The sequence below is a fragment of the Nematolebias whitei genome, chromosome 4 (genome assembly GCF_014905685.2).
Source record: "Nematolebias whitei isolate Nwh7 chromosome 4, NemWhi1, whole genome shotgun sequence".
In the NCBI taxonomy this organism is placed as follows: Eukaryota; Metazoa; Chordata; class Actinopteri; order Cyprinodontiformes; family Rivulidae; genus Nematolebias; species Nematolebias whitei.
Genome location: NC_056501.1, coordinates 8910656 through 8922546, shown reverse-complemented (window position 1 = coordinate 8922546; position 11891 = coordinate 8910656).

Below are 11891 nucleotides of genomic sequence, written 5' to 3'. Positions count from 1 at the left end.
AAACCTGATACTGCAGACCTCAAACACAAAACTGCAGATCTTAAGCTTGTCACAACAGACGTTAAAATTTTTTTATGCAAATTTCAATTCATCCAGATTTCAAAACTGCAAATGAGAGCTCAAATACAATCCTAATCCAGCCTAAATCTGGTCCAAAATTAAAGACTTTGCAATCGTTAAATGTGTGATGCTCAATCCTGCATGTTTTAGTTGTTTTCCTGCTCCATTACAACAGTTCCAGTTTGTATTATCTCTTTGCTATGCCATCATCTTCTTAATCACTCATTTATTCGGACCACGTGTGTTGAAGCAGAGAAACATCTAAAACCTGCAGGACAGTGGTCCTCGAAGATCAGGATCAGACACCACTGCCTTGAAGTAATGCATATCACCCATCACCTTCTGGCAGTAGGCAATAATAGGTTTCAAACCAAACCTGGTCCAAAGCAACAAACCTGTAATAACTTCAAATCCAATTTAATTCCTGTTGAACATCATAAAACCTGTTCCAATTCAGTATATATGCAGCCCAAACAAATCTAGATTCATCACAGAACCAGTGGAATTCTGGTTGTGTAATCCAGTCCAGACCCAAAACATTACATACCCAGTCTAAACCAGTTTAGACAGCCTAAACCAAGTGTAAAGGTAATCTGGATCCTCTCCAAGCTCAGACAAAAACTAACTTTAAAATCTGAAGCCGGTACATTTATCCAGCACGGAGTCCGGTTTTACTGGACCTGGCTAGAACAGTGCAACTGTCAGGATCCTGCACCAGGCGCTCTGATGGTTTCGAAGTGTTACGAACACAAACAGAACCAACCGTCGTCCTGCATCAACCAGCAGCTCGCACTTGAAGAGACTCTGGAGCTTCATAAATCAGAGCGTACCGCGGGCCTCTGAAAGATTTGTTCCCACATATCGTATTTTATTTTCATCTTTTGGCTCCATATGTAATAAACTGTATAGGTAGAAAATAAACAGCAGTGCTAGCTTTGTATTGGACGCTCCGCTGGGAACCAGGATGGGAAGAGAAGCTGCAGCTCAGAGCCAAGAAATAAATCCCTGCCAAGAGCTTGGATCACCTGGAGCTGGGTTTCTAACTGAGAGGAGATCCTCTGGAAACCTCTGTTTTCTGTTAAATGTCACCCACAGAGTTCAGCTCCGGCTTTACGTTTGTCTCAACTGCTCGGCGTCTTGGTTCTGATACGTTTCGATCAGTCCACCGTCTCCTTAGCCCTAATCCGGTCCTCACTGTCGCTTCAAGAAGGAAGCTCCCAAACAGCCCCCAGAGGAGAGATGGATTTTAGGTCAGCTACATGTTCTGCCATCTGTTCTGCTCCACAACTTAAAAGACTCCAGGAGCAGGGAGAACTGAAGGTGGTGGAGGGGGGTTAACCTGAGAGGGACCACATGGGGGAGAACAGGGGAGGATAGTGGAGGACAGTGCAGGTGATGCTCTATAAAATAAAACAAAAAGAGTAATATCACCAGGAACATTTGAGAAGATCTATGCCAGCGTGTATGTGTATGTGCGTGTGTGTGTGTGCACGTGTGTGTGATATACATTTATCATCCTCAGGCTTCCCACAATCCTTTGAGTGCAACATGAATGACGACGAGGGTGGAGAAGTCCCGCAGCAGCGCGCGCCAACAGGAGAGTTTATGCTAATTCAGATGAAACCTGTGAAGATAAAGATTCAACTCCTGGATCGGAAACATCTGAACCGAGCCAGAACCGGACTCGAACAGGAAGTCCTTCCTGATGGTGTCATGTGGGTGATGCCGACAGGAGAACAAAGGCAGGAAAATTATTCATTTTTATAATAAATTATCCACGTTTCAGTGCTTTAGAGGTAAAGTGCTGATCGTAAAGCTGCTGTCAGTGTTCCAGATTTTATGCTGGCATATTCAGAAACACCCATTATGAGGGGGATGGGGGGGGGGGGGAGAAGGGGAGCTCTCCCCTGGACTTCAGCTCATTTTCATGACCTCCCCCGTGAGTTTTGGCTCGATGGAAGCGACGAACCCCTGAACCTGCAGGTGGGATCTGCTTTAAGAAAACACACATATTGTTTCCCCCTCCTCCCACTTTGCCTCCCCCTGCCTCCCCCCTGCTCAGTGATGGATGTCCTGCCTGTTGCAGCTTTAATATCAAATACCAAAATGTCTTGTTTGGGCAGCTAGCGCACGGTGCTCCTGCAGGGCCTCTGAGATGTGGGCCAGGGTTCACCGAAGGCCAGCACTTCAGGGATTTGGGGGGCCTGGGCCAAGCTGACAGGGGAAAATGTTTTGTAGTCTCCAGGGTGCAGCTTAGTTCACATTCAGCTCTCCTTTTACCCCCCCCTCCCAGGAGCAAAAACTTGGCTTTATCCATGATGACTTCTCCAGATGTTCTCCTCACTTCTTCTTCTTCTTCTCCTCTTCATTGTGAATTTCTGAACACAATTAACGTCTATAAATCATGTCCCAAATACTTCCTGCTCAATCACAGGGGAATATTGGGGAACAGCCCAATAACTCATTACAAAGTGGGGGCTTAAAACAGCCAAAAAGATAAATTGTGTCGTGGAAAAAAAGCTCGAGCAGGACGAGAGTCTCAGCAATTTAATGACAGATCGCTCAGTTAAATTACAGCAAGACAATTAATAAAAACCTCAAACAGTCTGTTTCCTCACAGATTCCTGCCTATTTTTTTCTTCTTCATGGCATCCATCACAGGATGAAGATTTGCCAGATCAAATTAAAAGACTTCTTATTTACTTTAAGCAACTGTTTGACAAACGCAGGACGAAACGGCAAACGTCCTCCAAACTCATTAAATCTGCAGGAAACGTCACGTCCAAAGATCTGAATCTGCTGCTGCAGAGAGAAGCAGGAGAGTTCCTCTGAATGGAATCAGATCTAACCCCGAACACACACAAACACACACGACTCTCAGCTATTACCACGACAGGTCGATATAACAGGTCAGTAGAATCAATATCTGTAAAACTGACAGAGTTTCAAATATGTAAGTGTATAAATGTGGAGTCATCGTTCACCAATTTAAAAATAAATAAATAAACCCAGATATTTTGTGCATTTTGAATTATTTTTTTTGCCAATCAGAAATGGTGCAGTACAATTTTAATTATATATAAATTATTACATTATATTAAATATACTTTTCTAAATATTTAAATTTATTTGGAAAACTTTTCCCATAAAACACTAACATCTCTTCAATCTCCACCAAAGCATCGTCTTATTTTTGGATTATGCTTTATTTTTTATTTTGTGTCTTTGAATGTCAATATCAGCTTTTAGCTTAAGCATTTTGGCCTTTATAAGCTGATTTGCTCATTTTAGCTACGAGCTGCGGTTTCACATAATAGTTGTTCTCCGCTATGGTTTAGCAAATTTTCGCTTTTAGCAACGTTTGCTAACTTTAGCTTTTTGCTAAATTTTAGCTAAATTTAGCTTTCAGCGTGTTGTGCTATTTCAGGTTTTGGCTATAGTGCCTTGCTAATTTTTGCCTTGAGCTACATCCATCCATTTTCTTCTACCTGCTTCTTCCTTTTCGGGGTTGCATGGGTCACTGGTGCCCATGTCCAGCAGTCACTGTGGGAGAGGCAGGGGAGGACGCCCTAGACATGTCTCCAGTCCATCACGGGGACATAGAGAGACAAACGAGACAAACAACCATCCATTCTCTCACTCTCACCTAGGGACAATTTAGAGTCACCAATCAGTCTAACATGCATGTTTTTGGTCTGTGGGAGGAAACTGGAGTACCCGGAGAAAACCCACGCATGCACGGGGAGAACATGCAAACTCTACCCAGAAAGGAGCCGGGATTTGAACCAACGGCCTTCTCACTTAGAGGTTCTACCAACTGCCCCACCGTGCCGCCCGCCTTGAGTTACAGTTTTGACATTTTACTTTTTAGCAACTGTTCTGCAAATTTTAGCTTTAAACCAAGGCTTTTCTTTCAGTACCTTTTTGCTACGGTTTTGGTAATACTGGCTTTGAGCTAATGTTTTGCTAGTTTTATTTTTAGCTACAGGTTTTTGTTCGTGTTATTTTTTGTCTTCTTGTTTTAACTTATACAAGGATACAAGGATAGAAGTATTTTTATTGTCATTCACATCACATGTGGTACATGAGGTGGAACAAAACTATGTACACAGGGTCCCAGTTACGCCCAACAAAAATACAAATTGTAAAGAAAAACATTAGTAAGATCCGAGTCATGAACTAAGAATATACTACTGTCACTAAACTAAGAATACACTAAACACTAATGGTACAAAACAATAATGCGACAGCAGCACGAACATGAGTCTTTATGAGCAGATGAGGATTAATGAGCACAGCAACATGACGTAATCAGCAGCATGAGATCAGCATCATGTCAGCAGCACATATCAAGAACTAATATACCAATACTTCAGCTTCTTCTCGCAGGCTCTCAGCATCACTCTATGTTTTCACAAAAAATGTAAATTTCTGTAATTTTTCTTTATTTTGTAAAGCTTAAGGTTACAAAAAGCAGCCAAGCCAAGTCTGATTCTTACGACGGAGCTTTAGGGCCACACTAAGAAAAAAATAATTACATTGCCACGCAAAAAAAATTAAATAAAAGCCATAAAATTATGAGAATAGTCCTACTATTACGAGAATAAAGTCGAATAAAGTCTTAATATTACAAGAATAAAGTCATACGAGACTTTTTGGGGGGTGCAGCTCGTTTATTTTATTTTTTCCACGAGTCGGAAACACAACGCGACCTGTCAATCAATCCCGTAGACGTGTCAGCAAAAGACCAATCCGAAGCTAAATGCTCCTTACCTGCAGAGAGCTGCACTGCAGCCCATCAGAGAGCAGCACCTTACTGTAAGCAGGTAAGGACATTCTGTCGTTACGTTGTACAGTATGTAGGCCTTCTGATGAGCTGCAGCAGCTCTCTGCAGGTAAGGAGCATTTAGCTTCGTCTTTTGCTGGCACGCCTACTGGACTGATTGACAGGTTGCGCTGTGGATCTGACTCATGGGAAATAAATGAATAAACAAAAGCTGAAAAAAAATCTTGCACGACTTTATTCTCGTAATTTTATGACTTTCTTTTTTTTTTTCTTAGCGTGGCTCTAAAGCTCCATCGTAGATTCTCGTTTAAGAAGAGTTGAGTGTTCTTTTTTTTCTCAGAGTCAATTGGTGGAACCACATCCTTGGTTTGTTCCATAGATCACTGCGATGCTGCAGTTTCCTCTGAGCGCTCTGCTCTGATGAGTCCAAAGCTCTCCACTCAGCAGATGTGTGACATTACTCCAAAGGATGCTATTTTAAAATCACACAAACCCTAAATGAGCTCAGAGATTCTATATAAATGTTCAAACTCCCTCAGAAACTCAACATCCCTGTGTCCCATACACACAGACTAGCATTGTGCTAACATGTTAGCGTCAGCGCCTCGTGTCGGCCCTTGTAGATTCAGAAATCCTCCCTGATATTCAGACGTTCTTCATGCAGATGCAAGGAGTGACTACCATCTGAAGGCAGCTGCTGACTGCGTCCAGGATTCATGACGAGTTTCACCCTTTAAATCTCATCCTTGAAACCTCTCGATGGCCCATCAGGCCGCTCTCTCAGAACATATTTGATATTTAAACTTCTCGTCTCTTGTGGTTTCAGTGTCCGTATGAAGGCGATTGTATTCCACGATGGATTTAGTTGTTCTTCTGCTGACAGAAGCAGAATACTGATGGTTTCACCTGCAGTGGAGTGTTTCTGTACTCATCCATGTTGTGCAGCAGAAGTCTCCTCCTCCAGCCTCTCAGAGAGGATTTTCTCAGCAGCAGAGCTCTGCTCCGCTCGACAGCAGCAGACTGAAACAGTTTTTTTGCTCGTGGCTAAAACAGAGAAGCTCATCCCGTCACACTCGTCTAATTGCCGTCGAGGGGAAAGCGAGAGCCGGCTCTCTTCTCTGAGAGACGTGGCTGAACATGATAATGACCCAGCGCGCTCTCAGAGCTTCCATAACAAGATTGTTGGAGGCCACGGCGGGCCGCAGCCGGCAGCTTCCTGCGGTCAAATCACCGGTAATAAGGAGAAAACGTCTGCTCAGGGTTTAGTTTGTGTTGCTGTCAGTCACGTCATGGAAGATCTGTGAAGGTGGACATCTGTGTCTCAACAAAAACTGAAGGTCTGCTTTTACTCCTGCTGCCTGAACTCTGGAACCTGGACTTTATTCGGTTGGTGGACAGGACGAACGGTGCAATTCAGTTCAGTTTATATAGCGCCGAGTCACAATAGAAGTCATCTCAGGGGACTGTACAAAAGTATTCACATACATTAAAAAGCCAATTCATAAAGTTATCTATCTGAGGAAGCAGCAGATTGAGTTGACTCTTCACTTCGTCGCAGTCTACAATCCTGAGCAAGCACAAAGGCAACAGTGGAAAGGAAAAACTCCCTTTTAACAGGAAGAAACCTCCAGCAGAACCAGGCTCAGGACAAGCGGCCATCTGCTTCAACCGGCTGGGTTTGAGAAGACAAGAACGAGAAACAGAAAAACACAGAATGGCAGGTCCTGATGTACTTTCTATAGGAAGAAAGACAAAAAAAAATAATAATAATCACATGTTAAGGATTGAAATAATTACAAATGCAGAGTAGAGCAAGTAAATACAGCAGCAGAGTGAGGAAATGTGATCAGTTTGACAGCAGTCTAAGCCTATAGCAGCATAACTAAGGGGTAGCTCAGGAAACTCAAGCCGACCCTAACTATAGGATTTATCAAAAAGGAAAGATGTCAACCGAATCTTAAAACTGGACAATGTGTCAGCCTCACCGACAGAAACTGGAAGTTGGTTCCACAAGAGAGGAGCCTGATAACTGACAGCTCTGCCTCCCATTCTGCATTTGAAAACTCTAGGAACCACAAGTAAGCCTGCAGTCTGAGAGTGAAGTGTTCTGTTAGGAAACTATGGAACAATAAAATCTTTAATATAGGCTGGAGCTATCTGTAATATACGATAGACCTAGGTTGTTGAGAGCTTTGTAGGTTAGAAGTAAGATTTTGAATTCTATTCTGGATTTGACAGAGAGCCAATGGAGAGAAGCTAAAACTGGAGAGAAGATCTCTCTTACCAACTCTCATGACAGCAGCATTTTGGATTAACCGAAGACTTTTTAAAGTATTTGGACACCCAGATAACAAACCATTGCAATAGTCCAGTCTAGATGTGTTAAAATGCATGAACCAGTTTTTCTGCATCATTTTTAGATGAGATGTTTCTAATTTTAGAGAAGTTACGCAGGTGGATAAAGGCGATTCTAGTAAAGTTTTTAATGAGGGTGTAAAAAGACATGTCCTGATCAAAAATAACACCAAGATTTTTAACAATAGAACTGGAGACCAGATTAATGCCATCCAGAGGAAGTGAAAGGCTGCTAAATTTATTCCTAAGATGCTCAGGTCCAAAAACAACAACATCTGCCTTGTCTGAGTTTAAAGACAGAAAATTAAGGGTCATCTAGGTTTTTTTGTCTTTAAGACATGCTTGTAGTCCAAGTATCTGGTTGGATTAATCAGATTTAATGGATAAATGTAGCTATAAAATAGGTCAAAGAGCAGGAAGTTGTATGTATCATATTTGGTGAAGGATTGGACCCAGAAGCTGGACACGAGGAGCTTAGTGAATAAAATTGATTTATTTAAATAAACAAAACAAGAGGCTGGCGTGGCAGGAAACTTGAAAATTTCAGAAAAACACAAGTTTGGTAAAGTGAATGGTAAAGCTGACTGAAGGTGAAGATGAGAACTGACACAGGGGACACAGGGGGCCGAGTCAAAACATAAAGGACAGAAAAATAAAATATAAAGGAGAAATACGACTAAAAGACCAACTCCAGGGACTAAATAAAATACAGAACCAACACAGACTGTGACAGAAACTTTAACGATAACTGAGAAATAAGGCGTGATAAGCCAAAAAAAACAAACCTGAAACAGGACTGAGAGGTATTCCAGAAAACAGATTAAGTTAGTTAACATAGATTTTAGTGAAACTCTGAGTAAAACAAACCCAAGTTTAGGGAAACCTTATATAAACTAAGCCCGAGTTTGTCAAAACTTCTAGTAAATTAACCCTGAGTTAAGAGAAACGCAGAGTAAATCAACACTGTGTTTAATATAATCCTGTGTAAATTGAAAAGGTTTGTGATTCTGTTAGTCAAGTTTAAAGAAAGTATATGTTAAATAAACCTGAGTTAAGAGAAACTTTGAATAAATCGACCCTTATTATAGTGAAACAGAGTCAATTAACGCAAAGTTTAGAGAAACTCTGAGTAAATTAGTCCTGTTTAGTAAAATCCTGAGTAAATTAACCCAAAGTTTTGTGAATCTCCTGGTACAATAATATTAAGTCTGGTGAAATATTGAGTAAATTAACTGTGTGCTTAGTAAAATCCTGAGTAAATTAATCCTGAGTTCAAGGAAACTTTAAGTAATTTAACCCAGAGTTTATATAAACTTAATATAAAATTAACCTGAGTTTAGTGAAACTAATTAATCCTGAGGTTTGCTTTAGATTTTTATTTTTGTAAATCAAGTTGGTTTTATTTTTGTGCAGGAGTTTAATTTTTATCTTAAATATTTCATTGCAACACGTTTTATTTAATTAAAAACATTCTGTTTCCGTTTTGATAACTTTTGATGTTCAGGAGTTTAAATTACAGAAACTAACTGGAGAGTGAAGCCTAAAACCGACCAGAACCAGCTGAGGCCCAAACAGAACCTCAATCGGACCCGTAAAGTCAAACAAACAAGAGTTTCTACTGGTTTTTCTTCTCGTCTCCGGGCCCTGAAGCCTGAACAGATTCTGGGCCTGACTCAGAGGTTCCGGGTCTGGCCTGACTTCTTCAGAACCTTGAAGAGTCCTCTAACGTCTTGGTCCGGGCCCGTCGCTGCAGATCTTCTGCTCCTTAATGACATATTTAAGGTGTGATGAGAGCGTTGACCTGTGATGCTGAAGTGCTTCATATTTCAGCGGGTCCGATGGCGGCGCTTCGCCATAATGGCTCGTTAAGGTGGAGGAGCTTTGATTAGCCGCGGCTAACGAATAATGGGTGGCATTTTCTGAAGCCTGTCAAGCGGAGGGGAGGAGGGGTTGATTTAACTGCCTATCAGCTCCTTCTTCCTCCTCTCATCCCGGTGGTTTTGATCTATTTTTTACTGCCTGTCGGAGTCGTTTATCAGAGGCACAACGGTGAGGAAAGTAATGTGACATTAGCACCGTGTGACTAATACCCGAGCAGAGAACTGAAGAGGCGGCGGAGCTTCGCGGGTTGAATAAATCATCAAACTCGGCTGCATTAATGATACAAGAAAGACGCAGAAACGTCAGGTTGGCCTCTGAACCTCACCGTTGGTTTTCAAAGCAAACGGAACGATGAGAGGCAGTTAGAGAGGGAAACCCAGGTTTGTGATGTGTTCCGGTGCACCACGGAGGCCCCCGCATGGCCCTCCGAGGGCCCGGCCCTGCTCTCAGGTACCTCGTCGCATATGAAATATAAATAAGTGTTAACCTGCCGGAGGCTCGGAGCCTCGCTGATCTGATCCTCCTCAGAGCCTGGACAGAATAAAAGCTTCACTTTAACACAAATATTTAAACAGATGAGAGGCGTTCAGGAACCACATGGAGCTGAAGCATCCTGAAATTTATTTTACCTGCATTTATTAAAAGAGACAAGGAGATGCAGCAATGCACTTTGGGAAATCTGACAAGTTTTGTAGCTCAAAGATTGTCTGAGAATTTTTAGATCTAATTTTAACTTTTGTATGCTAAAAAATGTTTCCTCTGAAGATTAAATCCATCTATCATCTATCCATCCATCATCTATCCATCCATCCAACCATTCATCTATCATCCATCCATCCATCATCAATCCATCCATTCATCCATCCATCCATCCATCCATCTGTTCAACCATCCATCCATTCATCCGTTCAACCATTCATCTATCATCCATCCATCCATCATCTATCCATCCATCCACTCATATATTGTCAGGTTGGTGGGGTGGGGTAACAGGTTCAGGAAGTAAACTCAGATCTTCCTCTCCCCAGTTCCTCCTGCTGGATCCCAAGTTGTTCCCTGACCACTGAGGACATATTAAGGATCTTAAGAGTTCTGGGTCTGACCCGGGGTCTCCTCAGTACCCAAAGAAACCTTGAGAGAGAGGAGTACAGGAGGCATCCTCATTAGATTCCTGATTCTCTTCAGCTAACTCCTTTTGATGAAGAGCAGCAGCGACTCTACTCTGCGCTCCTCTCAGATGATGGAGCTTCTCACCTTATCTCTAAGGTTGAGCCCAGTCACCCTAAGTTCAGACCGGGCTCTGAGCCTGACTCCTAGAGGAGCAGAACAATATAACTAATATCATAAATGTGAAATGTATGATTCCACTTATGATTACAGGACCAGACTTTTATTTACCAGTTTACAATGACCAAAACTGGTTTTCTCCTCTGAAGGATCTCCTGAACTAATTTTGGGTTGTAGAGCTTTACAGATATTTTACCTTCTGGTTTAAACCAATACAACATCCACTTTCAGCAGGAAACAGCTGATTATTCTGTGATTTCAGGGATAATCTTAACGGAGCTGCACGTCTCATTCAGCAGCTCACGACTCCATCAAAATAATTAAAACAACAAATGTGTTTGTTTAATCCGAACAAACATCTACCATCTTCCCTTTAGGAATCAAACATTGCCAATTTTTGTTCTGTGAGCCCCTCACATGTAAAGATTGGAGGATCTCCACCTTCATCTTCAGCTTGTGTGAACAAAGACGATGAAGGCTGTCGATGTGTAGATAATTCTGCTGCACCTCAGTTCGCCTCCTGCATTGATCTCTTTCTGGCTGCCCAGTGGACTTCAGGGAACTCGCTCAGTCAGTCTACCCCCACGACCCTCCACATGCCCCTACCTTCACACTGAGGCAGCCAATCAGCTGCAAGCCAGTGGTCAAGCGCCTCGTTTGCATTATTTATGGAGTGGCGAGCCCTCGGAGGCCGCTGCAGTGTCAAGTTTGTTCGTGATGTTTACACCTTGCTCTGTGAGAGAGTTCCACCAGAACTGAAGCACCTCTTCCTCACTTCCACACACTCTTATGAAACACACTCAATTAACAAACAATATCAGAATCAAAGACCCTACGGTGGACTGGTCACCTGTTCAGGTGTAACCCTGCCTCTGAATTCTGGGATGGACTCACAAACACCTACCTGCAAATCCAGTGGTTCCCAACCCTGGTCCTTGAGGAACACCACCCTGCATGTTTTAGTAGTTTCTCTGCTCCAACACACCTGATTCAGTGTTTTAATTACTTCCTTAAGTTTGGCAGAAGCCTGTTAATCACCCTTTCATTCAAATCAGGTGTACCGGAGCAGAGGAACAGCTAAAACAAGCGGGGTGGTGTTCCTCAGGGACCAGGGTTGGGAACCACTGAATGAAACAAAACAAAAATACATTTTCTTTTTACATGTTACATGTAACAGATGTATGAAAACTGTTATAATTAAATAAAAAACATTGATCAGGAGTAATGAGCTCTAACCATTGACAGAGGCAGACTCTTATTCTGAAAAGTTTTGTCCGGCTACATTTTGAAACTCTGGGCGACAACAGTTCCTGTTTGCTTTTTTAGTTTTAATTCTGAACTATTTTCGGTACTCCTTTAAATTAAAAGTTCTAATCAGGACTATGAAGATGGCCATGGTAAAACTATAACAAAGAAATCGCAGAACATCCAGTGACCAAGAATTTGCTGGGTCACTGGTTGCCATGGAGATTCCCTGTGAGAGTAGCTCTGCTGCAGCTTCCAAGATGGCCGCTAACGACCT